At 41.2% G+C, this 26,411-nt stretch overlaps 1 protein-coding gene and 1 long non-coding RNA gene across 10 annotated transcripts in view; one reads left to right on the top strand and one right to left on the bottom strand.

Moving 5' to 3' along the window:
• The window catches only part of LOC112129594 (uncharacterized), a 137,099-nt gene that overhangs the window by 43,022 nt on the left and 67,666 nt on the right, over positions 1–26,411 (top strand). For 2 of the 9 annotated variants that reach the window (XR_008515274.2, XR_010138063.1), the window contains 4 exons: positions 8,549–8,645; positions 10,807–10,916; positions 13,059–13,124; positions 16,874–17,007. The exons of 3 other annotated variants lie outside the window; for them this stretch is intronic. This is a non-coding gene — a long non-coding RNA (uncharacterized LOC112129594). Of the gene's footprint in view, positions 1–8,548; positions 8,646–10,806; positions 10,917–13,058; positions 13,125–16,873; positions 17,008–25,201; positions 25,991–26,411 lie in introns of those variants that run through there. 4 more of the 9 variants (XR_010138057.1, XR_010138059.1, XR_010138061.1 and 1 more) reach the window with 4 other exon arrangements.
• Positions 22,571–26,411, bottom strand: part of LOC100448016 (polyunsaturated fatty acid (12S)/(13S)-lipoxygenase, epidermal-type) — a 56,401-nt gene continuing 52,560 nt past the window's right edge. The window contains 1 exon segment of the mRNA XM_054536089.1: positions 22,571–23,332. The gene's annotated coding sequence lies outside the window, so the exon portion shown is untranslated.

Raw genomic sequence — 26,411 nt, 5'->3', positions numbered from 1 at the left:
GAGGGCGCCTGTAATCCCAGCTACTTGGGAGGCTGAGGCAGGAGAATCGCTTGACTCTGGGAGGCGGAGGTTGTGGTGAGCTGAGATCACGCCACTGCACTCCAGCCTGGGCGACAGAGTGAGACTCCGTCTCAAAAATAAATAAATAAATCAATAAAAGTAAAAAAAAATTTTAAATAGAAAAAAGCTTATGAAATTAGGATATAAAGAAAAAATTCGTACAAGTGTAAAATATATTTGTGTTTTAAACTAAGCATTACTACAAATGAGTCAAAAAGTTAAAAAGAATTAAAGAGTTTATAAAGTAAAAAAGTTATAGTAAGCTAAAGTTAATTTATTATTGAAGACAGAAGTTTTTTTGTTTTTTTTTTGAGACAGAGTCTCACTCTGTCACCCAGGCTGGAGTGCAGTGGTGCGATCTTGACTCACTGCAATCTCTGCCTCCTGGGTTCAAGTGATTCTCCTGCCTCAGCCTCTGAGTAGCTGGGATTACAGGCGTGCACCACCACGCCCAGGTAAATTTTGTATTTTTAGTAGAGACGGGGTTTCAACATGTTGGTCAGGCTGGTCTCGAACTCCTGACCTCGTGATCTGCCCGCCTCGGGCTCCCAAAGTGCTGGGATTACGGCGTAAGCCACCATGCCCAGCTGAAAGAAGTTTTTAAAGATAAATTTAGTGTAGGGGAGATGTACAATGTTTATAAAGTCTACAGGAGTGTCCAGCAATGCCCTAGGTCTTCACGTTCCCTCACCACTCACTCACTGAGCCACCTGCAGCAACTTTCAGTTCTGCAAGTTCCAGTCATGGTCAGTGCCCTGTACAGGTGTGCCATTTTGAATCTTGAATACCATACTTTTACTGTACCTTTTCTGTGTTGAGATACACAAATACTCACAATTGTGTTGCAATTGCCTACAATATTCAGTATAGTAACATGCTGTGCAGGTTTTCTGAGCAATGGACTATACTATATAGTCTAGGTGTGTAGTGGGTTATACTATGTAGGTTTAAGTGCACTCGATAATGTATGCACAACCCTGAAATTGGCTAGTGATGCATTTCTCAGAGTGATGTACATCTCAGAATGTATCCCTGTGGTTAAGTATGTGTGACTGTATTTAAAAAAGGCTGTTCTACTTCCTTCTGGCCTCCGTGATTGCTGATGAGAAATCTGCTGTCACTCAAATTGTTTCTTCCTGAAGGTATAATGTTGTCTGTCTCTCCCATTGTTTTCAGAATTTGTTTTCTTTGTCTTTAGTTTTCAGAAATTTGATTATGATGTGTCTTTGGCATAGATTTCTTTGAGTTTACTCTGTTTGGGGTTTGCTAAGGTAGGTTTAGATCTTTTGCCAAATTTGGGGAAATTTCATCTTTTTTTTTTGAATATTTTTTCAGCTCCACCCCCGTCTCCTTTCCTTTTGTGACTAAAGTGATGGGATTGCTGGATCCTCTGTCGTAGCCCCTCAGGTCCCTGAGGTTATTTTATTTTATTTTATTTTGTGTTTCCGCCCATTTTCTTTCTGTTGTTCAGATTGGGCAATTTCTATTCTGTCTGGCATTTCATTAAGTTTTCCTCTGTTTCCCCCATTCTGCTATTAAGCCCATACATTGAGCTTTTTATCTTGGTTATTCTATTTTTCAGTTCTAAAATTTCCATTTGGTTCTTTTTAAATTTTTTATTTCTCAGCTGATATTTTTCATTTTCTATTTGTTTCAAGCGTGTTTATAATTGCTCATTGAAACTTCTTTTTTTTTGAGACAAAGTCTTGGCCTGTCATCCAGACTGGAGTGCGATAGTGTAATCTCAGCTCACTGAAACCTCCGCCTCCCTAGTTCAAGCGATTCTGCTGCCTCAGCCTCCTGTGTAGCTGGGATTACAAGCGTGCACCATCATGCTTGGCTAATTTTTTTGTACTTTTAGTAGAGACGGGGTTTCACCATGTTGGCCAGGCTGGTCTTGAACTCCTGACCTCATGTGATCTGCCCCCCTCGGCCTCCCAAAATGCTGGGATTACAGGCGTGAGCCACCACGCCTGGCCCAGCAGGGGAATTTTGAGTGTGCCTTGTCCCAGTCAGGCAAGGGTAGAAATCCAGGCTGCCACTCAGCATTTGCTAATGGGATGGCAACAGGGTTGTGATTCTTTCCATGATGTTTGGCCAGGATGGTGTGATTTTTGTCTAAAAGTTTTCTGTCTTGCCAAATTAGTCCTTTCCTGGTCTTTTGGCCAGAGAGACCAGGCTTTCTTGGGGATTTTTTTTTTTTTTTTGGTTTGTGCCCATTGGTCTTTCCAGTGGTTTCTCCAGCATCCAGTTCCAGATATATGAGGAAGAAAAGAAAACCCAGGGAACTCACTGCCATGCCATTCCCGAGGTCCCAAGGCTTCCAACTGTTCTGTCTTCTCTCCACCTTCAAGAGACTTTTAGTGTTTGTTTTATCTGTAATATCCATGGTTTTAGCTAAACTTAGTGGGAAGTATAGGAAGAAGTGCCTCTATTTAATCTTAAGTTCATTCCTTTTTATAGCTGAGCAATATTTCATTGTATAGAAATGTCACAGTTTGATCATCCATTTCATCAACCTGTTGATGAACATTTGGATTGTTTCCAGCTTTTGGCTTTAGGAAACAGTGCTGCTTTGAACGTAATTTAATGCTGTTATGAATATACGTTGTCGGGTCTTTGTGTGGACTGTTTTCACTTCTCTTGGGTAAACGCCTAGAAGTGGAATTGCTGAGTCATGTGGTAATTGTGTGTGTAACTTTATAAGAAATTGTCAAACTGTTTTTCACAGGAGTTGTACCATTTTACTTTCCTACCAGCAATGTTCCAGTTGCTCTACAACCTCCCCAATGTTTGGTTTTAATAGTCTTTTAAGTTTTAGTCATTCTAGTTTTAATTTGCGTTTCTCTGGTGACTGATGATGTTGAACATCTTTTCATGTACTTATTTGCTATTCATATAGCTTATTCAGTGAAGTGTCTGTTAACAAATTTGGCCTCGTTTTTTTTTATTGGGTTCTCTTCTTGTTATGAAGTTGTAGAAGTTCTTTATTAGTCTGAATACAATCTTTCATTAGATATATGTTTTACAAATTTTTTTCTCTCAGTCTGTGCCTTGTGTTTTTGTAGTCTTTTTAAAAAGAAAGCTTTGTTGGACTTGAAATTTTCATTGCCTTAACTGTGTCTTTTGAAGACAACAAGTTTTAAATTTTGATGAAGTTTGTTATTTTTTTCTTTTGTAGTTTGTGTTTTTGTGTCTTATTTAAGAAAACTTTGCTTGAGCCAAAGTACAACATTTCTCTCCTATGTTTTTTGTTTAAAAGTTTTATAGCTTTGGGAGGCTGAGATGGGCAGATCACGAGGTCGGGAGTTCGAGACCAGCCTGGCCAACATGGTGAAACCCCCGTCTCTACTAAAAATACAAAAATTAGCTGGGCATGATGACAGGTGCCTGTAATCCTAGCTACTCGGGAGGCTGAGGCAGGAGAATCATCTGAACCCAGGAGGCAGAGGTTGCAGTGAGCCGAGATCACACCGTTGCACTCCAGCCTGGGTGAGAGGCTGAGACTCTGTCTCAGAAAAAAAAAAAAAAAGTTTTATAGCTTCAATTCATATACTGAGGCTTATTATTTATTTTGAATTATTTTTATATGGTGTGAGATAAAGTTGAGCTCCATTGTTTTGCATATGGATATCTGATTATTCCAGCACCTTTTGTGAAGATTATCCTCTATTATCTTGATACCTTTGTTGAAAATCAATTGATTATATACATGTAGGTCTATTTCTGGACTCTGTCCCATTAATCTATATGTCTATCCTGATGCCAACACTCTTGCTAATAATATATATTACTGTTTCATATATTAATATCTATTACTGAGCTAGCTTTATAGTTAGCTAAGTCTTGAAAGTCAGATAGTATCAGTCTTCCAACTTTGTTCTTATTTTTCCAGATTGTTTTGGATCTTCTAGATATTTTGCTTTTCTCTTTAAACTTGAGATTCTGCTTGTCCCCTTCTATAAAATAGCTGTCTGAGGTTCTGATTTTTATCGATGCCTAAATCAGTCTAGGAAGAATTGATGTCTTTTTTTTTTTGAGATGGAGTCTTGCTCTGTTGCCCAGGCTAAAGTGCAATGGTGTGATCTCAGCTCACTGCAACCTCCACCTCCCGGGTTCAAGCAATTCTCCCTGCTCAGCCTCTCAAGAAGTGGATTACAGGCACCTGCCATCATGCCTGGCTAATTTTTGTATTTTTGTAGAGACGGGGTTTCACCATGTTGACCAGGCTGGTCTTGAACTCCTGATCTCAGGTGATCCGCACACCTTGGCCTCCCAAAGTGCTGGGATTACAGGCATGAGCCACCATGCCTGGCCGAAAATTGGTATCTCAACTATACTGAGTCTTCTGCTCCATGGGCATGGTATACTTCTTTATTATTTACTTATGTGTTAACGTTTCTCAGTATTCTGTAGAATTTTAATTTTCAATTTCGGTCATTTCTTGTGACTTTGAAACCAGTTTTATTTTCTTTCTATCGTCCTCTCTCTATCCCTCTATCCTTCTTTTGCCTTCTTCCTTCTCTTCCTCTTTCCCTCCTTTCTATAGTTTTTTATTCTTTTTTTCCTTTTAAAACTCAGCCATATAGTACATATCTTGAATCCTTGTTGACTTTTCATCGATGTATTACAACTTAAAATGCATTCTTTAGACAAATACGTTTGGCAGACCTTAAAATGACGTTAGGCAGAGGTTGCAGCCAAGCACCCGGCACTTTGTGTGGAGAAGCTGTTGTGTGTAGAGTAGTTGTTGAGAGTACAGACCACGAATCCAGACCACCTGTGTTTGCAATTCTGTCTCCGTTATTACTAGATGTGTCATCTTGGGAAAGTTATTTCATCTCCTTTGTGCCTCAGTTGCTTCATTTGTAAATTGTGAAAAAAAGTACCTACCCTGAATGATTTTTGCAAAAATTAAAGGTCAATACAAGTGAAATGATCGGAATAGTAACTAGTAAGCACTGGTTTAGTGTATGATAATAACTATTATTATTATGACCCACTGTCTACTGGGAAAATAAGCCTTGCAGTGAAAACACAAATAAAATGTGTAAGAATCCTGACTGGCATGGCTGGGTGCGGTGGCTCATGCCTGTAATCCCAGCATTTTGGGAGGCCGAGGCGGGTGGATCACCTGAGGTTGGGAGTTTGAGACCAGTCTGACCAACATGGAGAAACCCCGTCTGTACTAAAAATACAAAATTAGCCGGGTATGGTGGTGGGGGTGCCTGTAATCCCAGCTACTCGGGAGGCTGAGGCAGGAGAATCACTTGAACCTGGGAGGCGGAGGTTGTGGTGAGCTGAGATTGCTCCATTGCATTCCAGCCTGGGCGAGCAACAAGAGAAAAACTCTATCTCAAAAAAAAAAAAAAAAAAAAAAAAAGAATCCTGACTGAAGCCTAGGAGCACAGAGATTGGAAGGGTCAGGGGAGTTTTCAATGAGAAGTTAGTACTGAAGTCTTTAAACCACTTTTATTGAGGTATGATTGATATGAAAAGCTATTCCTATTTAATTATCACATATCAATGAATTTGCAGTTAAATATATGCCTGTGAAACCAACACTACCATCAAACCCATCGTCATCTCCCAAAGTTTCCACCTGTCGCCTTCTGTGATGTTGATGATGATGATGATGATGATGTGTGGCTCTTTTTTTTTTTGGCAAGAACACTTACCATAAAATCTACTCTTTTAGCAATTTTAAGTACAAAATACAGCATCGTTAGCTACAGGCGGTGTGCCATATAGTAGATTTCCAGAACTTATTTATCTTGCATAATTGAAGCTTTGTACCCTGTAATTATCACCTCCTCATTTTCCCCTCCCTGCATCCCTTGTTTTTGTTTTTTTTTTTTTTTTTTTGAGACAGAGTCTTACTCTGTTGCCCAGGCTGGAGTAAAATGGCATGATCTCGGCTCACTGCAACCTCTGCCTCCTGGGTTCAAGCGATTCTTCTGCCTCAGCTTCCTGAGTAGCTGGGACTACAGGCACCTGCCACCATGCCCAGCTAATTTTTGTGTTTTTACTAGAGACGGGGTTTCACCATGTTGGCCCGGCTGGTCTTGAACTCCTGACCTCAGGTAATCTGCCCACCTCATCCTCCCAAAGTGCTGGGATTACAGGCGTGAGCCACGGCACCTGGCCGACCTTTGTTATTTTTGAATTTTTGATAATACTTATGCTAACAGGTGTGAGATTATGTCTCATTGTGATTTTGATTTGCATTTCCTTGATGATGACTGATGTTCAACACCTTTTTATATACCTGTTGGGCATTTGTATGTCTCCTTTGGAAAAATGTTTATTCAGGTATTTTGCCCACTTTAAAAATCAGGTTTTTTTTGTTGTTGTTGTTGAGTTGTATGAGTTCCTTATATATGTGGAATATTAACCCCTTATCAGATACATGGTATGCAAATGTTTTGTCCCATTCTGTGGTTGACTTTTCATTTTGTTGATTGTTTTCTTTGCTGTGTAGAAACTTTTTAGTTTGATATAATCCCATTTATTTATTTATTTTTATTATTATTGTACTTTAAGTTTTAGGGTACATGTGCACAATGTGCAGGTTAGTTACATATGTATACATGTGCCACGCTGGTGGGCTGCACCCATTAACTCGCCATTTAGCATTAGGTATATCTCCTAATGCTATCCCTCCCCCCTCCCCCCACCCCACAACAGTCCCCAGAGTGTGATGTTCCCCTTCCTGTGTCCATGTGTTCTCATTGTTCACATGAGAACACATGGACACAGTATATGAGTTTGACTCATATGAGTCAAACACATGAGTTTGACTATATACTTACCTTTATCAGTGAGTATATGTTTTCATGTTGCTGATACATGTTCCTTTCATTTCAACTTGAAGGTCTCCCTTTCATATTTCTTGTAAGACAAGTCCAGGGGTGATGAACTTCCTTAGTGTTGGTTTGTCTGGGAAGGTCTTTATCTTTCTTTCCTTTTTGAAAGATGGCTTTGCTGGGTATGTTTTTGGTTGGCAATTTTTTTTCTTCCAGTACTTTGAGTATATTATTCCACTCTATCTTGGTCTGCAGGGTTTTTGGTGAGAAACCCACTGATAATCTTATGGAGGTTTCTTTGTATGTGTTGAGTTGTTTTTCTTTTGCTGCTTTAAAAATTCTCTGGTAAAAGGAATTTGAGGAGATAAAAAATAAATAAAATAAAACAAAAGGAAAAAAATTCTCTCTTTGTCTTTGATTTTTGACTATTTGATTATAATGTGTCTTGGTGAAGACCTCTTTATTCTCAGTGTATATGGAATTCTTTGGGCTTAATGGATCTGAGTTTTTTTTTTTTCTCTTTACAGATTTGGAAAGTTTTCTGTCATTATATTTTAAAATAAACTTTCTTTCCCTTTCTCTTTCTCTGGTCCTTTTGGGATTTCTATAATATGTATATTAGTTTGCTTGATGTTTTCCCATAAGTCCAGCAGAGTTGAGCCAGCTGCTAAGATCCATGCCTGTTGTTAATGTTCATGTTCTCTCTGCAACAGTTAATGTGGGCCATGCAGAGTGGTGTGTTGGGCCCCATTCATGATGGGGTGGGGCATGCAGTTTGCATAGACTCGTTGGGTGGAGGGTCGTCACGTGAGTCATCTGGTGGGATTTGTGGGCAAGTCTCCTGCTGGAGTCTGTGAGCTAGGTGGCAGAATCTGTGGTTGGTTGTTGAAACCACATGCTGGTTGCTGTGCAGTCCATTCCCTTCTCCCTGTTCCTAGATGATCAGTCATGCTGATCATCTGTATTCTGTATTCAATGTTCTTCATGCTGATCATCTGTATTCTGGGCAGGGAGACAGAAGTGAGCCTCCTGGGCAATGTTATTCAAGTCTGGGGAAGCCAGGTGTTGGCTATGCTTTTACCTTCCCCTGTGGAGAGATTGAAGGCCAAAGGAGCTTCTGTCAGCACAAGCTGTGCCTCCTTGGGGGAGGGCTGATGCAGGGAAAGTGGAACTGCACTTCTTACCCTGTTCGATGCTTCTACTCTTGGGTCGATTTGCTCCAGTGGGGTGCCGGAACCTCAGCCAGACTCCAGGCCTCCCACATAATGATTCTCATCTGTCACTGCCTGCCTTAACTTGTGTTTCTATGGGGGGATGAGAGCTGGAACATCCTATTCTGCCATGTTACTGATTTCACTCCTGGACTGAATTTTGAAGAATGAACAGAACTCACTACTAGATGTATGAAGAGAAAATCGCATCCTAAACAGAGGGAACTCCAGGTACAAAGGCAGAGAAATTTAATATATCAAGGTGCTTGTGATGGACAGTAAGTTTTTTGTGGGACTTGGATGTAGATTTCATGGAAGGAGACAGTGGGAGTGTGTAATTGGAAAGTTAGTCAGGGGCCAGATTACCATGGGCTCATATGTACAGTGAAAACTATAAAAGAAAATGGAAAACTCGTGATGACTCTGCTTATTGAACTTTACCAGAAAAGAGTTTTCTTTCTATCTGAGCAGGATTTTAGACATGGATTCATCAATGCACAGTTGCAGTACTGTACATGGGAGAAGTCAGGAGTGATAGTCGAGCTAAGAGACAGAGACATCAGTAGAGGTATGTACAGTCACAGTTTGTGAGACAGGCAATAAGAGGTGTTCATTCAACTAATATTTGCTAAGTATCTACCACATACCCCCAAACTTGTAGAAATTGAAGACACAGCAGTAAACAAAGAGAAAAAAATCCCACTCTTATTCTGTTACACACCATATATTTACTCTCTCTCTATATATATATTCTGGAGTATTTAAAAGCAAATCCCAGACATCATGTCATTTTACCTTTGAATATTTTAGTATGTGTCTCTAACTGATAAGGACTTTAAAAATACATAGCCTTCATATATAACTACCATATCATTTATCATATCATAATATATAATACCATGATATCATTTAGTAGTTATTATGCATTTATATTTTCACTTATGTTTTAAAATGTCTTTTTAAAATTAGTTACTTTGGGCCGGGTGTGGTGGCTCACACCTGTGATCCCAGCCCTTTGGGAGGCCCAGGCAGGTGGATCACTTGAGAGCCAGGAGTTCGCATCCAGCCTGGTCAACATGGCGAAACCCCATCTGTACTAAAAATACGAAAATTAGCCAGTCGTGGTGGCATGCACCTGTAGTCCCAGCTACTTGTGAGGCTGAGGCAGGAGAATCGCTTGAACCCGGGAGGTGGAGCTTGCAGTGAGCAGTGAGTGCGCCATTTGCACTCCATCCTGGGCGACAGAGCGACTCTGTATCAATCGATCAATCAATCGATCAATCAATAAAATTAGGTGCCTTGAATCCAGGTTCAAATCCAGGGCCACATATTGCATTTGGTCTCTTGTCTCTATTAAAACCTAACAGTTCCCTAGCCCTCCTTTGATATCCTTTTATGTCTCTTAAATTTTTTTTTTTTTTTTTTTTTTTTTTTAGCTGGAGTCTCACGCTGGAGTGCAGTGGCGCAATCTCAGCTCACTGCAAGCTCCGCCTCCCGGGTTCATGCCATTCTCCTGCCTCAGCCTCCCAGGTAGCTGGGACTACAGGCGCTTGCCACCACGCCCGGCTAATTTTTTGTATTTTTGGTAGAGACGGGGTTTCACCGTGTTGGCCAGGATGGTCTCGATCTCCTGACCTCGTGATCCACCCGCCTTGGCCTCCCAAAGTGCTGGGATTACAGGCGTGAGCCACTGTGCCTGGCCTTCAAATTTTTTTATTTTAAAATTATCATACAGTAAAATTAGCTTTTTGGTATACAGTTCTACACATTTTAACACATGTATAGATTCATGTAACCATGATCACAGTGAGTATACACAACAGTTTTTTCACCTGCGTGTGTGGGGTAGGAGGGGATTTGGTGGTTGATCCTCTATGATACACTGTTAGGCACCCCCTTGATTTTGGCTCTATGGCTCACCTTTCCACATTGAACCTCCCAGGGCTGAGCCTTTCCAGGTTCTGGGGGGGTTTAGTGGCTCACTTGCCATTGCATTACTCTTCTTCAGGGTTAGGAAGATTAAATGGCCCAAGGTTCCACGTCGTATTGTGGAATACAGACTCGAACCCAGGTTTTCCATCTTCAAACCTCTATGTTTAAAATTTATTGTATAAAACTAGAAAAAAGCCTGAGCACATAGACTACCAGAAGAACCGATTTCAGAATATAGATGCAGGATTCCTAAATAAAATAGTAACCAACTGAATCTAGCACAAATTAATGAAAAATCTGTGCATGGTAGATAACTCAATACATAAATATGAAGTAAAATGAGGTACCATTTTTGTGCAGAGGTTACTAACTTGGCAGAGATTTTAAGAGAAATACTACCAACTATAGGCAATGGATGGAGAAAATAGACATTCTTATATGTTTCTGGTATGAAACCAAATTTGTACCACCTTTCAAGGAGTCAATTTTACTATATATAACAAAACTCTTAATATTCCATGCAACTTTTAACCCAGAAGTTCCACTTCTAGGAATTTATTTTCAGGAAGCAATCATGATATTCACAAAAATTTAGCTATGAGGGTATTCATTTCAGTGTTATTTATAATATTGAAAAATTAATAACAATGTATCTGTCTACTAATATGGATTTCATAAAATATTAAAATACCAGACACAAAATAATGTTGAAGAATACTTTTAATAACATGAACATATGATAATGTTACATTCAGTGAAATAAATAGTTTCAAAACAGTATTTTTTTGTATTACAAGGGATTCTTTCTGTTGCAAGTAATGAAAACTCAACTAAAAATGGCTTAAGAGAAAGAAAAGGAAGATGTTGATTCATAATACTGGAAAGTCCAGGGCCACAATGCCTTCAGGTAAGGCTGCATCCAGCCTCATCATCAGTAATCTGTTTCCATCTCTTGGTTTGGCTTTACTTTCAGATAGACCCTCTAAAAGCATTGTTAAAGAGAGCTACCAGCAGCTCTGGGATTATGCTTTACCAACTTAATAACCTAACAGGACAAGAGAATTTCCTTTCAAATCATTCTAGCAACAATCCTAGGGCTGAATCTCATTGGCCAGGTCTGGCTCATGTACTCTTCTCTTTAACTGAGAGGAGGTGTGAGTCCCATTTGAACTATGTCATAATAATGATAGCTAAACTTTATTGAGTATTGACTATGTGTCAGATTATGAGTCTGAGTCCCATGATTTGATGTGTAACTTTGAGCAATTTAATCTTCCTAAACCAGAAAAGAACACATAATCTGTGTCCTCTTTATTATTTCACTAAATTCTCTTGGCAATCCTAGTGAAACAGATTCTATGTCCATCCTCATTTTATGGATGAAGAAACTGAAGCTCAGGCAGGTTAATTATTGTCTTAGTCCATTTAGCGTTGCTATAAAGGAACACCTGAGGCTGGGTAATTTCTAAAGAAAAGAGGCTGATTTGGCTCATGGTTCTTCAGCTTTACAAGAAGCATGGCACTGGCATCTGCATCAGGTGAGGGCCTCAGGCTGCTTCTACTAATGGTGGAAGGTGAAGGGGAGCCAGCGTGTGTGGAGATCACATGGCGAGAGAGGAAGCAAGGTGTGGAGGCGGTGCCATGCTCTTTTTAACAATCAGTTCTCCTGATAGTGAATAGAGGAAGAACTTACCCTTGAGGGAAGGCACTAATTTATTGATGAGGGACCCACCCCCACGACGCACATACCTCCCATTGGGCCCCACCTTTAACATTAGGGATCAAATTTCAACATGGGATTGGAAGGAGACAAACATCCAAACTAAAGCAAGTTTATTACTTAAGTTGAAAGAATTAGCAAATGATGCATTCACTCACATGGATTGAGAATATGGGAGGCAGCAGTTCTTCAAAGAAGAATCAGATGCTGCTTCAGACATTGACTATAAAGCCCAAAACAAAAGTAAAGAAAAACAAAACAACCCCATAGAATAAACAAGGATACAAAAACTTTAAAAGTCTACTATTAGTATACTTAGAAAGGTACAGAATAGATTGCACCCATGTTATAAGAACAGAATAAGATCATGATAATTTTAAGAGAAGAAAAAAGGGCCCTTAAAAATTAAAGCAAGAGAGTAGACCTGAAAAATGTAACAGAAGAGTTGGAAGATAAACTTGAGGAAATCGCCCAAGAAGACACAGAGATGAACAATAGGAGAGCAAAGATAAAGAAGATTAGAGATTAAGACTGACGTGTTCAGGCCGGGCGCAGTGACTCACGCCTGTAGTCGCAGCACTTTGGGAGGCCGAGGCAGGTGGATCACGAGGTCAGGAGATCGAGACCATCCTGGCTAACATGGTGAAACCCTGTCTCTACTAAAAATACAAAAAAATTAGCCAGGCATAGTGGCAGGCACCTGTAGTCCCAGCTACTCAGGAGGCTGAGGCAGGAGAATAGCGTGAACCCAGGAGGCGGAGCTGGAAGTGAACCGAGATCGCACCACTGCACTCCAGCCTGGGTGACAGAGCAAGACTCCATCTCAAAAAAAAAAAAAAAAAAAAAAAAAAAAGACTGGCATGTTCAATATCTGAATAATTGGTGTTCAAGAGAGAAAAATAATATGTAGGAGAGGCAGTCATCAATAAAACCATACAGAAAAGTTTACTCAAAACTTATGAAGGACATGAGTCTCCAGATTGAAAGGGTTCTTCAAGTGCCCAGAGAAATGGATGAAAAAAGACCTGTCAAGGCACATTATCATGGAGTTTCAGAACAAAGTCCCAGAGATCTTAAAAGCTTAGAGAGCAAGGGAGAGGGTACATACGAAGATCAAATATAAAGGATCGGGAATCAGCTTTGGCTTTGCCGGCTTCAATAAGCAATGGTAGAGGCAAGAGACACCAGAGCAATGCTTTTCAAAATTCTTAAGAAAAACTATTCTCAGCCTAGAATTCTGCACCCAGCTAAATTATCAATCAAACATGAGTGTAAAATAAGGGCATTTTCAGGTATGCAAGATTTACTTCCCATGCATTCTTTCTTAAGGGGCTACTGGAGGCTGTGCTTCTTGAATGAGAGGACAAGCCGAGAAAGAACATATGGACACAACAGGTAGGAATCTAACACAGGAGAGTGGTGGAGGGACTCTAGGGTAAGGGTGATGGGAGAGTCCAGAATGACAGTTATGCACTAGGTGCAGAAGGAAACAAGTCCAGCCTAAAGAAGTGGGACACCAGGACTCCAGGGAGAGACACACTGAGGGCTTCCATCACCACCGTCCCCACTGCTATCATGCTAACTTTTAAATCAAGGACTCAATACCCAGAGTCTGGCCCAGATTTTTCCTTTGTACTTACTTTATTTTGACCACATGCTGATAAAGTTCCTGCTCATTTCTCCAGTGCTCTGATGTTTGATCTACGATGGGTGTCATCTAGAAATGTTCTGCCTTGACCTCTTCTGGGAAGTGGAGGGAAATTCGTGATAAGCAGAATATACACAATAGCCATCTCCCTCTGACTATATCCTGGCCAAACATCTAAAACCCGGCCCATTCTCCAGTGTTACCATATGTCTCACCTGTGCTGAGCCCAATGATTCCCAGTGTTACTCATCATGTTACTCAATGATTTTCCCATAAAAAGCTCTTATAAATGCTTAGGGAAGCTGAAGCCAGACAATGACCGAGAGGCTGTTCAGTTTATCTTCTCCTCTTGAGCCTTCCTCAAACAGTGGTAACATCACCCTTTCCTTATTCTAGATTGGTGCTTGCTGTTCATTATTTCAAAACTAAGTCATGTTGTTTAGGGATGTATATATTGGTGGAAAACTGTAAAGGAAACAGGAGAATGATTAACATAAGTCATCATCGTGGTTATCACTGCGGGTGGAGAAGAGACCACAATTGGGGAGGGATAAGCAGAGGCTTCTAAAGGACTGGTTATGTTTTATACCCTAAACTGGGTGGATGATTATTTACCTTATTATTGTAATATTAGGTTGGTGCAAAAGTAATTGCGGCTTTTGCCATTACTTTTAAATATTTCAATCGAGCAAATTTTATCCATCCTTCTATTTGTATGATGCATTTTACAACAAACCATTTTAAAAATCAGGTGCTGGCCGGGTGCGGTGGCTCACGCCTGTAATCCCAGCACTTTGGGAGGCCAAGGAGGGTGGATTACGAGGTCGGGAGATCGAGACCATCCTGGCTAACACGGTGAAACCCCATCTCTACTAATAATACAAAAAATTAGCCGGGCGTGGTGGTGGGCACCTGTAGTCCCCAGCTACCCAGGAGGCTGAGGCAGGAGAATGGCGTGAACCCAGGAGGCAGAGGTTGCAGTGAGCCGAGATCACGCCACTGCACTCCAGCCTGGGCATCAGAGCGAGACTCCGTCTCAAAAAAAAAAAAAAAAAAAAAAAAAAAAAAAAAAAAAAAATCAGGTGCTGTTACTCAATAAAAGGGGAAGTCAATGAAACAATTAGAAATAAGGGATATTTATTCTGAATCTTTGGATAACAAAAATACCTGCAAAGAGATAGGATAAGAAGGGACAATTTATTTATTTATTTATTTATTTAATTAATTTTTTTGAGAGGGAGTCTTGCTCTGTTGCCCAGGCTGGAGTGCAGTGGCGTGATCTCGGCTCACTGCAACCTCCGCCTCCCAGGTTCAAGCAATTCTCCTGCCTCAGCCTCCCGAGTAGCTGGGATTACAGGCGCCTGCCACCAGCCCCAGCTAATTTTTGTATTTTTAGTAGAGATGGGGTTTCGCCATGTTGGCCAGAATGGTCTCAATCTCTTGACCTCGTGATCCGCCCGCCTCGGTCCCCAAAGTGCTGGGGTTACAGGCGTGAACCACCGCGCCCAGCCTATTTTATTTATTTATTTTTGAGACGGAGTCTCACTCTGTTGCCCAGGCTGGAGTGCAATAGCACGATCTCGGCTCACTGCAACCTCCACCTCCTGACCTCGTGATCCGCCCGCCTTGGCTTCCCAAAGTGCTGAGATTACAGGCGTAAGCCACTGCGCCCGACCGTACATTTTATTTTTTTAAAGTGAAAGCAAGTTTATTAAGAAAGTGAAGGAATAAAAGAATGGCTATACTCCATAGGCAGAGCAGCCAGGAAGAGACATTTTTTTTCTCTGGCTCTTTTTTCGCTGTAACTCAAAAAGAGTAGGAGTTGTTTTGAGCCTACGCACGGAAGGAACCGGAATAGTAAAATTTAGCATTTCCTACAGGCATCTCTGTGTGTCTGTCTGCTCTTTTCTCTATTAGCTCTACAGACACTCCTCTGTTTATGATGGGGCTGTATCCTGATAAACCCATTGTAAGTTGAAAATATCGTTAAGTTAAAAATGCATGTAATACACCTAACCTAGGCTAAGGTAGCTTAGCCTAGCCTACCTTAAATGTGCTCAGAACACTTACATTAGCCTCAAGTTGGCAAAATGATCTAACGCACAGCCCATTTTATAATAAAGTGTTGACTATTTCATGTAATTTATTGAATGTTATGCTGAAAGTGAAAAACAGAATGGTTGTATGGGTACTTGAGGTACAGTTTCTGCTGAATGTATATTGCTTTTGCACCATCCTAAAGTTGAAAAATACCAAGTTGAACCATTGTGGGTTGGGGATTGTCTGTATAACGAATCTCCCCAAAATGTTTTGTCTTAAAATAACAACCGGCCGGGCACGGTGGCTCACGCCTGTAATCCCAGCACTTTGGGAGGCCGAGGCGGGCGGATCACGAGGTCAGGAGATCGAGACCATCCTGGCTAACACGGTGAAACCCTGTCTCTACTAAAAGTACAAAAAATTAGACGGGCGTGGTGGCAGGTGCCTGTAGTCCCAGCTACCAGGAGGCTGAGGCAGGAGAATGGCATGAACCCGGGAGGCGGAGCTTCCAAAGTGAGCCAAGATCGCGCCACTGCACTCCAGCCTGGGCGACAGAGCAAGACTCCGTCTCCAAAAAAAAAAAAAAGCCACCCACTACTTATTTGTTGGTTTACAATGCTGAACTTTGGGAAGGGATTGACAGGAACAGCTTGGTTTTGTTTCATGTGGTGTTGGCTGGGCCGCCTTGCCTGGGGCTGGAGGGTCCGGATGGTTTCACTTACCTGTGTTGCTCAGCAGAGGTGTCTAGAACAGCAAAAGACTGGCCAGACCAATCTCTCCAGCAGGCAGTCGGTCTTCTTCTTGTTATTTTTTATTATACTTTAAGTTCTGGGATACATGTGCAGAACGCGCAGTTTTGTTACATAGGTATACACGTGCCATGGTGGTTTGCTGCACCCATCAACCCGTCACCTACATTAGGTATTTCTCCTAATGCTATCCCTCCCCTAGCCCCCCACCCCCCAACAGGCCCCAGTGTGTGATGTTCCCCTCCCTGTGTCCATGTGTTCTCATTGTTCAGCTCCCCCTTATGAGTGAGAACATGCGGTGTTTGGTTTTCTGTTCCTGTGTTAGTTTGTTGAGAATGATAGTTTCTAGCTTCATCCATGTCCCTGCAAAGGACATGAACTCATCCTTTTTTATGGCTGCATAGTATTCCATGGTGTATATGTGCCACATTTTCTTTATCCAGTCTATCATTGATGGACATCTGGGTTGGTTCCAAGTCATTACTATTGTGAATAGTGCCACAGTAAACATACGTGTGCTTGTGTCTTTATAGTAGAATGATTTATAATCCTTTGGGTATATTCCCAGTAATGGGATTGCTGAGTCAAATGGTATTTCTGGTTCTGGATCCTTAAGGAATTGCCACATTGTCTTCCACAATGGTTGAACTAATTTACACTCCCACCAACAGTGTAAAAGTGTTCCTATTTCTCCACATCCTCTCCAGCACCTGTTGTTTCCTGGGCAGTTGGTCTTCTTTATACAGTGGCTCAGGGCTCCAAGAGAAGGAAAGTGCAAGATGTCAAGCCTCTTCGTGGTCAAGAACTGGCACCGTGTCACTTCTGCATTCTGTTGGTCAAAGTAAGTCACAAGGGCAGTCTAGAACGCAGGGAGACATAGATTTCACCTTATGATGGGAGAAGTGCTTACTAGATGAGAAGCATTTGTGGCAGCTATTTTTGCAAACAATTTGCCGTATCTTTTCTTCCACCTCATAATTTTGGTGTGTACGTAATTTTAATTTGCTATAGCTGAACTCTACATGTTTTTCTGTCACCTCCAACTTTATTGCTAAGTAGCAAATTCTTTTTCTTTGTTTAGGTTTAAATTCCTAAGAACAGTTGGTTTAATTCACCTCTTTACCTCGTGTCAGTGGTCGGAGATCAGAGGCCATCCTATTTTTTTTTTTTTCCTGAGTTTTTATTTTGAAAAGCCTTCGGGCCGGGCGCGGTGGCTCATGCCTGTAATCCCAGCACTTTGGGAGGCCAAGGTGGGTGGATCATGAGGTCAGGAGTTCAAGATCAGCCTGGCCAAGATGGTGAAACCCCGTCTCTACTAAAAATACAAAAATTAGCCGGGTGCAGTGTCAGGCGCCTGTAATCCCAGCTACTTGGGAGGCTGAGGCAGGAGAATCGCTTGAACCCCGCGGGTAGAGGTTGCAATGAGCCGAGATCGTGCCACTGCACTCTAGCCTGGGCAACAGAGTGAGACTCCGTCTCAAAAAAAAAAAATGCCTTTGGGATAGTTGTAAGAACAGTACCACGAATGCCTATAGACGCTTCACTTAGATTCACCAATTTTAACGTTGACCACATTTGTTTGATCACACATTCTTTCTCCATGCATCTGTATATGGAGTCGGTTGAAGACATCATGACATTTTACCTTTAAATACTTTAGCATATATCTGCTGAGAACAAGGGCATTCTCTTACATAACCACAACCAAATTACCACACTCAAGAAATTTAACATTTATATACAACTATCATCTAGTGTACTAACTATATTCATATTTCCACAATTGCCCATAGTGTCCTTTATATACCATTCTTTTTTGATCCAATATTTAATCTATGATCACACATCAAAATTAGTTGCCATGTCTCCCTAATGTTCCGTTTTTTTTGAAAGACAGGAGGATCTCACTCCCTTGCCCAGGTAGGAATGCAGTGGCTTGATCATGCAGCCTTGACCTCCTGGGTTCAAGTGATCCTCCCGCCTCATTTTTTGATTTTTCTTGTATGTAGAGATGGGGTCTCACTATGTTGCCCAGGCTGGTCTTGAACTCCTGGGCTCAAGTGATCCTCCCGCCTCTGCCTCCCAAAGTGTTGGGATTACAGGCATGAGCCTCCCTAATGTTCTTTAATTTAGATAAGTTCTCTGTCCTCTTTTGTCTTTTAGGACATTGACGTTTTGGAGAATCTAGGCTGGTTGTTTTGTACAATGTCTTTCAATACGGATTTGCCTGATTGTTTCCTCATGATTAGATTCAGCTTAAACATTTTTAGCAAGACTACACCATAGGTGATGTGTGGCCAGTCACTTCAGGGGCTACTCTTAGACAATTGTTGGCCAGTTGCCTGTGCTTTACTCCCATCCCACCCCACCTCCCATCATTTCCTTTGCCTGAAGTCTTCTGGGTAAGTTTGGCCACAGAAAGATGATAGCAGATGACTGGAGGGTGGGACGAGGGGAAAGGCTAGGATATTGCTCCCTATTTCTCTGTTTTCTGTGACAGCTTTTCTTGTGTGTCTCCAATTCCTCCCAAACAAACACTCCTTCTGTGGTTCCAGCTCCTGTGGGGGAAATACCCTCTCCTTAGTTCTGGCTCTTTCTGTTTGGCCTCAACTTCTGTGCTCTGATGAAACTACCTCCTCCCATTGACCCTTTAGTTCCAGGGTGGCAGTTGCTTTTGGCTGTTGCTGACCTCTCAGTGGCCTCATCATCTCATCCTGTGTTTGGCTTCTCAGCTTTTCCATTTCCTGTGTAACCAATTTCCTTATTAACGTTCCTCTTTATTTGGTTTGAAAAGTCTAGGGTGGTGTCTGTTTTCTTGACTAAACCTTGACTAATATAGGTAGGGTTTTCATCGTCAGTGTGATTTGCGTGACTTGTGGAATGGGGCCACGTGGCACAAAATAAGGCAGCATTAGCAACAGGAGTTATATGAGTGGAAATTCCTTTATAAGGAGAAATAAGCAGTGTAGGCCTCCTCCCTGGTTACACAAAAGGAACTATACAAAAAAGAAACATCTCAAGGTGGTAGAATTTTGTATGGTTTTTATATTATTTTTCTTCTTTTCTGTTCATCCAAATTACCTAAATTTTTTTTACGATGGACGTAGATACTTTTGACATGAAGAAAAAATGGCCATATTTGTAAACAAATGAAGGAGAATGGTGTACAGGTGTACATGTTGTACATAATAAAATATTATCAGAGGATACAAAAGTGGCTAACCCCCATCAAAAGACAAAAGACAAAATTACAACAAATTTAGAGACCTTAATTAGTTTTTATTTGCCATTCTAGAATAAGGTAACACCTCATCCTACAAAATAGAATGAGTGCTCTGATGAGCTGAGCAGAGGTGGTTGGTTTTATTGGAAGAAAATGGCTGAGGAAAGCAGAAATAGAAAATAAAAGGTAGATGGGTTGTTTCAGAGTTATTTTCCTTGTAAAGATTAAAGCAGAGTGGACTTCCTTATTTACCAGCTAAAATTGGGTTGTTTGGGGATTTGGCTATTATGTCTCACTCTCCTGATTTCTTGGAAGGTCAGATAAACAACTTAGTTTTGTCTTGATGATGTGGACCTGTAGCATGAGCGACTCCATTTTGGTTTGGTCTGTTGGGCTTAGTATAGGAGCTCAGCCAAAACCAATGGCCTCCTATACATTTTATTTCATACCCCCATAAAAGCATTTGGCTCCCAAAGCTTTTAAATAGGAAAAATACGAAGGTCATTCAGTGTAAGATGATAAAAAGAGTAACAAGAGACTACTCTTATGAAATTTCTTCATATAAAATGCTTATACTTTTTTGTATGTCTGATATAGTTTATAATCTAATAATTTAAAAAGTTTCACAAAAAACAAAATCATAAAATGGGAAATGGTTTAGTTGTTGAGGTTTTCATGTGATCACTGTAGCTCACAAATGGGCAAGTCTCCAGTGATCAGGAAAAAACTACACTGGTTCTTATGGAAATGTTTACATTTAATAGGTGACATAACAGTGATTGTTTATAAAAATTAAAGGCACTTTTTCCAATGTTTAATTACTTAGCTATCCTCAGGAATTTTGGAAAGCTTATTAGAAACTAAAGAATTTAAAGGCATACCAAAGTAGCTGAAGCATGAGTTAGAATTCATAGAAAATGAGTAAAAAAGACTAGGAAATATTAGTGAAAAGATCAAATAGATTACAAGGCTAAAATAAAACTGCAGTAATGAAGACAAGCAGAAATAATCAGAGATAAAATGGATTACTGGAAACGAGAAGTACAAAAATGTAGAGTTACTCAGTAAGTATCAGATTTGAAAAATTAATAAGTTTTCACAGAAGAGCCTAACATAGGAAATATGTACTGCAAGTGAGGGCATGTGAAAACCTGCTTCCACCTACATACAATCCAATATAATCTGGTACAAAATGTCTTGAAGAGTCAAAAGAAGGTAGTTTCCTAGGTGTTTAACTGTTTCAATGGCTCCCATCAGTAAGTCACAGCTAGCAATGGACTTCTGACTTAAACCTGCTCACACCTGCTGCTATGGTTTGAATGTCTCCTCCAAAACCCATGTTGAAATTTAACTGCTATCATGATAGTATTAAGAGATGGGACCTTTAAAGGGTAATTAGGTCATGAGGGCTTGGCCCTTACGAATAGACTGACGTTATCATGGAACGGCTTAGTTATCGTGGGAATTAGGTCTCCATTTTCTCTCTCTGTTTTGTGTGCTTGCTTGCCCTTCTGCCATGAGTTGATGCAGCAAGAAGGTCCTTGCCAGATTCTGACACCATGTTCTTAGGCTTTCTAGCCTCTAGAACTGTGAGTCAAATAAACTGCTATTCTTTTTAAATTTTATTTTATTTATTTATTTATTTTGATATGGAGTCTTGCACTGTTGCCCAGGCTGGAGCGCAGTGGTGTGATCTGGGCTCACTGCAAGCTCCACCTCTGGGGTTCACGCCATTCTCCTGCCTCAGCCTCCTGGTAGCTGGGACTAAAGGCGCCCGCCACCATGCCCAGCTAATTTTTTGTACTTTTAGTAGAGATGGGGTTTCACCATGTTAGACAGGATGGTCTCGATCTCCTGACCTTGTGATCCACCCACCTTGGCCTCCCAAAGTGCTGGGATTACAGGCATGAGCCACCGTGCCTGGCAGCCACTGCTATTCTTTATAAATTACCCGGTTGGTGACAGTCTGTTATAGCAGCAGAAAATGGACTAAGACATCTGCCAAAACCTGTATTTAGTCAGAGTCTGATTAAGGTTTTTTCAAGAGTTTATTCACTGGGCTCACTACGTGCTATATGTTAGAAGAATAAGATTGTTAATTCTGTCTGAAATGAAGCGTATTAATAAATAAATGCATTGACATTTTATTGTGAATAATTATGACCTTCTAGTATTGCATATTTATGTTATAGCTTAGGAACATAGAAGAAAGTACCAAGTCAGAGTCAAACCTATTTGTCTTTACCACCCACACCGAGACAAGAATCTGGGTTGAAGTAGTATCTCTGATTCTCAGAATCTCTTACTTTAGGATTTTCCATTGACAATATTGGAAAACATGATCTGGATTATGCAATATTTGGCTCTTCATAGGCTGCAAAGTTTTGAAAGGTGCTGGTGTGAATCTTGGCAGAGATCTCTGGCTTAGGCATTCCTTTACTTTCTCCCAACTTCATCCTGCGTAAATATCTCATTAGAGCGATATCTACTAATTCACAGAGCTATAGTGACACTTTCTTGACACATCAGGAAAATTTTAGGACACATAACTGGGAGGAGAAAACGGGCTTGGGATACCTTCTTATAGCTATGTACCTAACACTACCAAAATAATAAAAAAACCCGATGGATTTTATGCTTAAAAATCGATATTTATTAATTATATAATTCAAGCCTTTTTCTTTTAAGTCTCCCCCCAACTCTGTTTGTAGAAGTTCGAGGTCATGATTACCTTTCCGATTTCCAGAGACACTATAAAATAACCATCACTAGATTTTTGGCTGTAGGTAATAAATAGAAGAGTTACTATAACATTCTGAGCATAATAACTGGTGTTCCTAGAAATATCCAGGACAACTGTCATTTGTTATTTCTGGCAATGTCTAAGGCCTTGAGGCATCAAACAGGCATCTAAATGGAAAATCTGTCTGAACTGTGGTCAGTGGAGGGTTGAGATTCTTTTGAAAGCTATTGATGTGCAGTTATGTGAAATACAACGGCCATTTATGCCCGTAATCTGCTTGAGAGTAATCATGTACACAGTTAATACTCCAAACTACTTTTCCATTCAGATCATTTTAGTTTGGTTAATTATGTAAAAGCAAATATTTGTTTAGAGTAATGCTGCTGCTCCATTAATGAATTATTGCCTGGTTCCCTCGTTATTGTACATCTCACTCACTTTCAATTATGCTCAAAAGGCACATCTCTCAAAGGAATCTTTTTTTTTTTTTTTTCTTTCCACGCTCACTCAGTTTAACTTCCTCTCCTGGTTTATCTAAACAGGTATTCATCTTCATTTTAGGAAGTACTTACTTCACAAATTAGCTTTCCTTACATTCTTTCTAAAGCAAAACAAATCTAGTTTTGTTTCTAAGAATCGAAGTCAGAAATGCTATAACTTAAATTTTGTAACTGCTTAACAATGAACACACTGACTACAAGTTTTTCTTAAAGACAATATTGCCCATTTCCAGAGTATACATTTTTTAAATTAATAGACTTTATTTTTAGAGAAATTTTAGATTTACAGAAAAATTAAGCAGAAAGTGAGAATCTATTTTTCGAGCAGAAATTTTTGAGAGCTCACAAAATTTCAGGTCTGTTGTAATAGTTGAGTTTCTGTTCCAATGGGCTTGTGGATACACCAATAGCTTATAGCCAAGTCATATCAGTACCCATCAAACCCATGAGTGAGATATTTTTCTTTAAATCACGTGGCTCTAAATGACAGGTTTTACATACACTTAGCCTTCTGTAATGGCAGAGGTGGAATCTGTGGATACAGAGGGCCTACAGTTACCTGGAAAACCACGGTTTGTTTGCCTGGTGAGGAACAAGCGACTCTCCGTGAGAATGCAAGTTATGATGAATAGGAGTTTTCTCAGTTGGCACAAGAAAGGCGGGCACTGGGAATATTCTCCAAAATAGCGTCTTCTCAGGGCTGCTGTCGACAAAAAGAGCTAAAGTGTAACATATTTAAAAACGTTTATTCTGAGCGAAATGAGTGACCAAGACCGACGACACAGACCCAGGAGGTCCTGTGAACATGGGCCCAAGGTGCTCGGGCCACAGCTTGATTTTATACATTTTAGGGGGACAGAAGTTACACAGATACCAATCAGTACGTGTCAGGTGTGCGTCAATTCAGCCTGAAAAGGTGGGACAACTCAAGGCAGCAGCTTCCAGGTCATAGGTGGATTGAAAGATTTTCTGACTGGAAATTGGTTGAAAGAGTTATGTTATCTTTTTTATTTATTTATTTTTTTTGAGACGGAGCCTCACTTTGTCACCCAGGCTGGAGTGCAATGGCACGATCTGGGCTCACTGCAACCTCCGCCTCCCGGGTTCAAGTGATTCTCCTGCCCCAGCCTCCTGAGTAGCTGGGATTACAGACGCACACCACCATGCCCAGCTAATTTTTGTACTTTTAGTAGAGACGAGGTTTCACCATGTTGGCCAGGTTGGTATTGAAGCAGCAGTGTACCAGCAGCAGCGGAGGTCCTCCTCCTTGCAGACCAGGGTTACCCCATAGGCAGTGTGCCCAGAGTAGCAGCTCAGAGGCAGGTCTGCACTCATACCCACTTCTAATTATATGCAAATTAAAGGGGTTATGCAGAAATTTCTAGAATGAGGGTGATAGCTTCCCAGTTGTTAGGTCGTTGCCATGGAAAGGGGCAGTAACCTCCAGGTGTTACCATGGCAATGGTCAACTGACATGGCACACTGGTGGGTGTGTCTTATGAGAATGTGCTTCTGCCCCCCACCCCACCCCGCCCCGCACCCTGACCTGTTTTTAGCTAGTCTTCAACTGGTCTGGTGTCCTAGCCCCACCTCTGGAGTCAAGTCCTGCCTCCCACCTCAGAATCTTGGTCTCCACAACCCCTTATCTTAAGCCAGACAATTCCTTTCTATTGATTTCAGGTCCTTAGATAATAACTTGGCTGGGCGCAGTGGCTCACGCCTGTAATCCCAGCACTTTGGGAGGCCAAGGTGGGCAGATTACCTGAGGTGGGGAGTTCGAGACCAGCCTGATCAACATGGAGAGACTCCATTTGTACTAAAAATACAAAATTAGCCGGGCGTGGTGGCGCCTGCCTGTAATCCCAGCTACTCAGGAGGCTGAGGCAGGAGAATCGCTTGAACCGGGGAGACGGAGGTTGCCGTGAGCTGACATTGCGCCACTGCACTCCAGCCTGGGCAATAAGAGGGAAACTCCATCCTTAAAAAAAATAAAAATGAAAAGAGAAAGAGTGAGAGAGAGAGAGAGAGAAAAAATGGCTCAACAGCAAATGCAGGCATTTATGTCCAGGATAAACTTATAGAGGTGGGGGATCAGCTTAATGTCAGTGCCCACTGCTTACAGGCTGGGGTACTTATAGGTATGGGTGGGAGGGGCCTGGGCAGTATGGCTTGCTGCCTGACAGGATATTGATAAGATGTTCCTTTGATCAGGCGGTTTGGCCCTTATTCTGGTGGAGCGTGGTGTTCCTTGCATTTTCTCCTAGCAGAATAGGATAAGAGGCAGGCTGTTTCTCACGGTCTGAACCCCCGTGGAATGTTCCACTTTGACCAAGGTCTGTGAAATGGCGGGAGACTTACAAAATGGTGCAGTTTGGACTAACACTTTTGAGGGCTGTTGTTGTTTTTGACTATATATATTTTCTAGGAGGATAACAAGTTTCTGGATACTCTTAAATATTACTTGTGAGTTTTAAGTTACTCAATGATTTAACTTACGGTGGTTATCTTTAAATATGTCATTTTTTTTTCTTAACCATTTTTAGTGTGGACTGTATAAAATACACAAAAGGCCACCATATTTATATACAATTTAAAAAATAATTTAAAGCAAATTAAAAAGTACCCAGATAGCTATAACCCAGTCCAAGAGTTAGAATATGGACAAAGTCCCTTTCCCCACTCCATCCCCTACCTGCAACAAACCTCTTCCTCTTCCCGGAAGTAACCACTCTCCAAACGTGTGACAATCATTTCCTTTCAAATGTTTATAGTTTTACACTTCTATATGCATTGCTTAGTTTTGCCTTTTATGTTTAGACCTTTAATCTACTTGAAATTTATTTATGTATGATATAAAGGTCCATTTTTTTCCATATGGACACTTCCCTGTCCCAGCACTGTCTGTTAGAATTTCTACTTCCTCGCCCGATCTACATTACCTCTGAGGCAGGAGAATAGGGTCTGGAGGCAGGGAAGCCAAGGCTGATTCATGCTGCTCATCAGGGAAAGGAGGGGTTGAATTGGGCTTAGGTTCGGAACCCAAGCCCGATTCATCCCTTTTCAACCTCTCCTTTTTTCGGCGAGGCCGTTGAAAAATGAAAGTACCTCTGATTGGTCCCCTCCTGCAACCAATCAGACTGGTCGGGGGCCAATGGGAACCCTCTAGAGGGTATTTAAACCTCAGAAAATTCAGTAACAGGCTTTGGAGCTGCTTGCTTGAGCCCACTGTCCTCTGTTGGAGTAAATCTCTGCTTTCGCTGCCTTGCTTTGTGTGTTTTGTCCAATTCTCTGTTCAAAATGCCAAGAACCTGGCCAACTACCCTCAACTGGTAACATATTTTGGTGAGCCAGCCAGGAGGTAAGCCCAACGTTTGGGATTTATTTTTCTCTTTGTCCTCTTTCTCTCTCTTTTCCTTTCCAACTCGGGACCCTCAATGGACAGCGCCTAGGCATGGAGGCAACCGCAGATTTGTGGTCGGGGCCACTCTCCAGGGAAACTGAAAGGGTTCCGTGTGGAAGCGGCTGATCACCACCACCCGGTTAGGGGGAGGCACCTGAGTCCTTTTCTTTTCAGACTTGCAGCAGCTGTTTCCTGGCAGGGCAAATGGTCAGAAATACCATATGTACAGGCCTTCACGGCCCTACACCAAAACCTAATCATCCCCTCAAAGAAAGTCCAAAGGCAGGACTAGATACTATAGATGACCCCCTTTTATAAGGGCCACCTGTCTTTCAGGGTGAACATAACCGCCCTCATGTAGCCCCTTGCCAAGTGCCTC

The sequence above is a fragment of the Pongo abelii genome, chromosome 19, assembly GCF_028885655.2.
Source record: "Pongo abelii isolate AG06213 chromosome 19, NHGRI_mPonAbe1-v2.0_pri, whole genome shotgun sequence".
NCBI classification, from domain to species: Eukaryota; Metazoa; Chordata; class Mammalia; order Primates; family Hominidae; genus Pongo; species Pongo abelii.
Note: the sequence above shows the minus strand (reverse complement) of the source record. Positions and strands in the feature narration are given on the sequence as shown.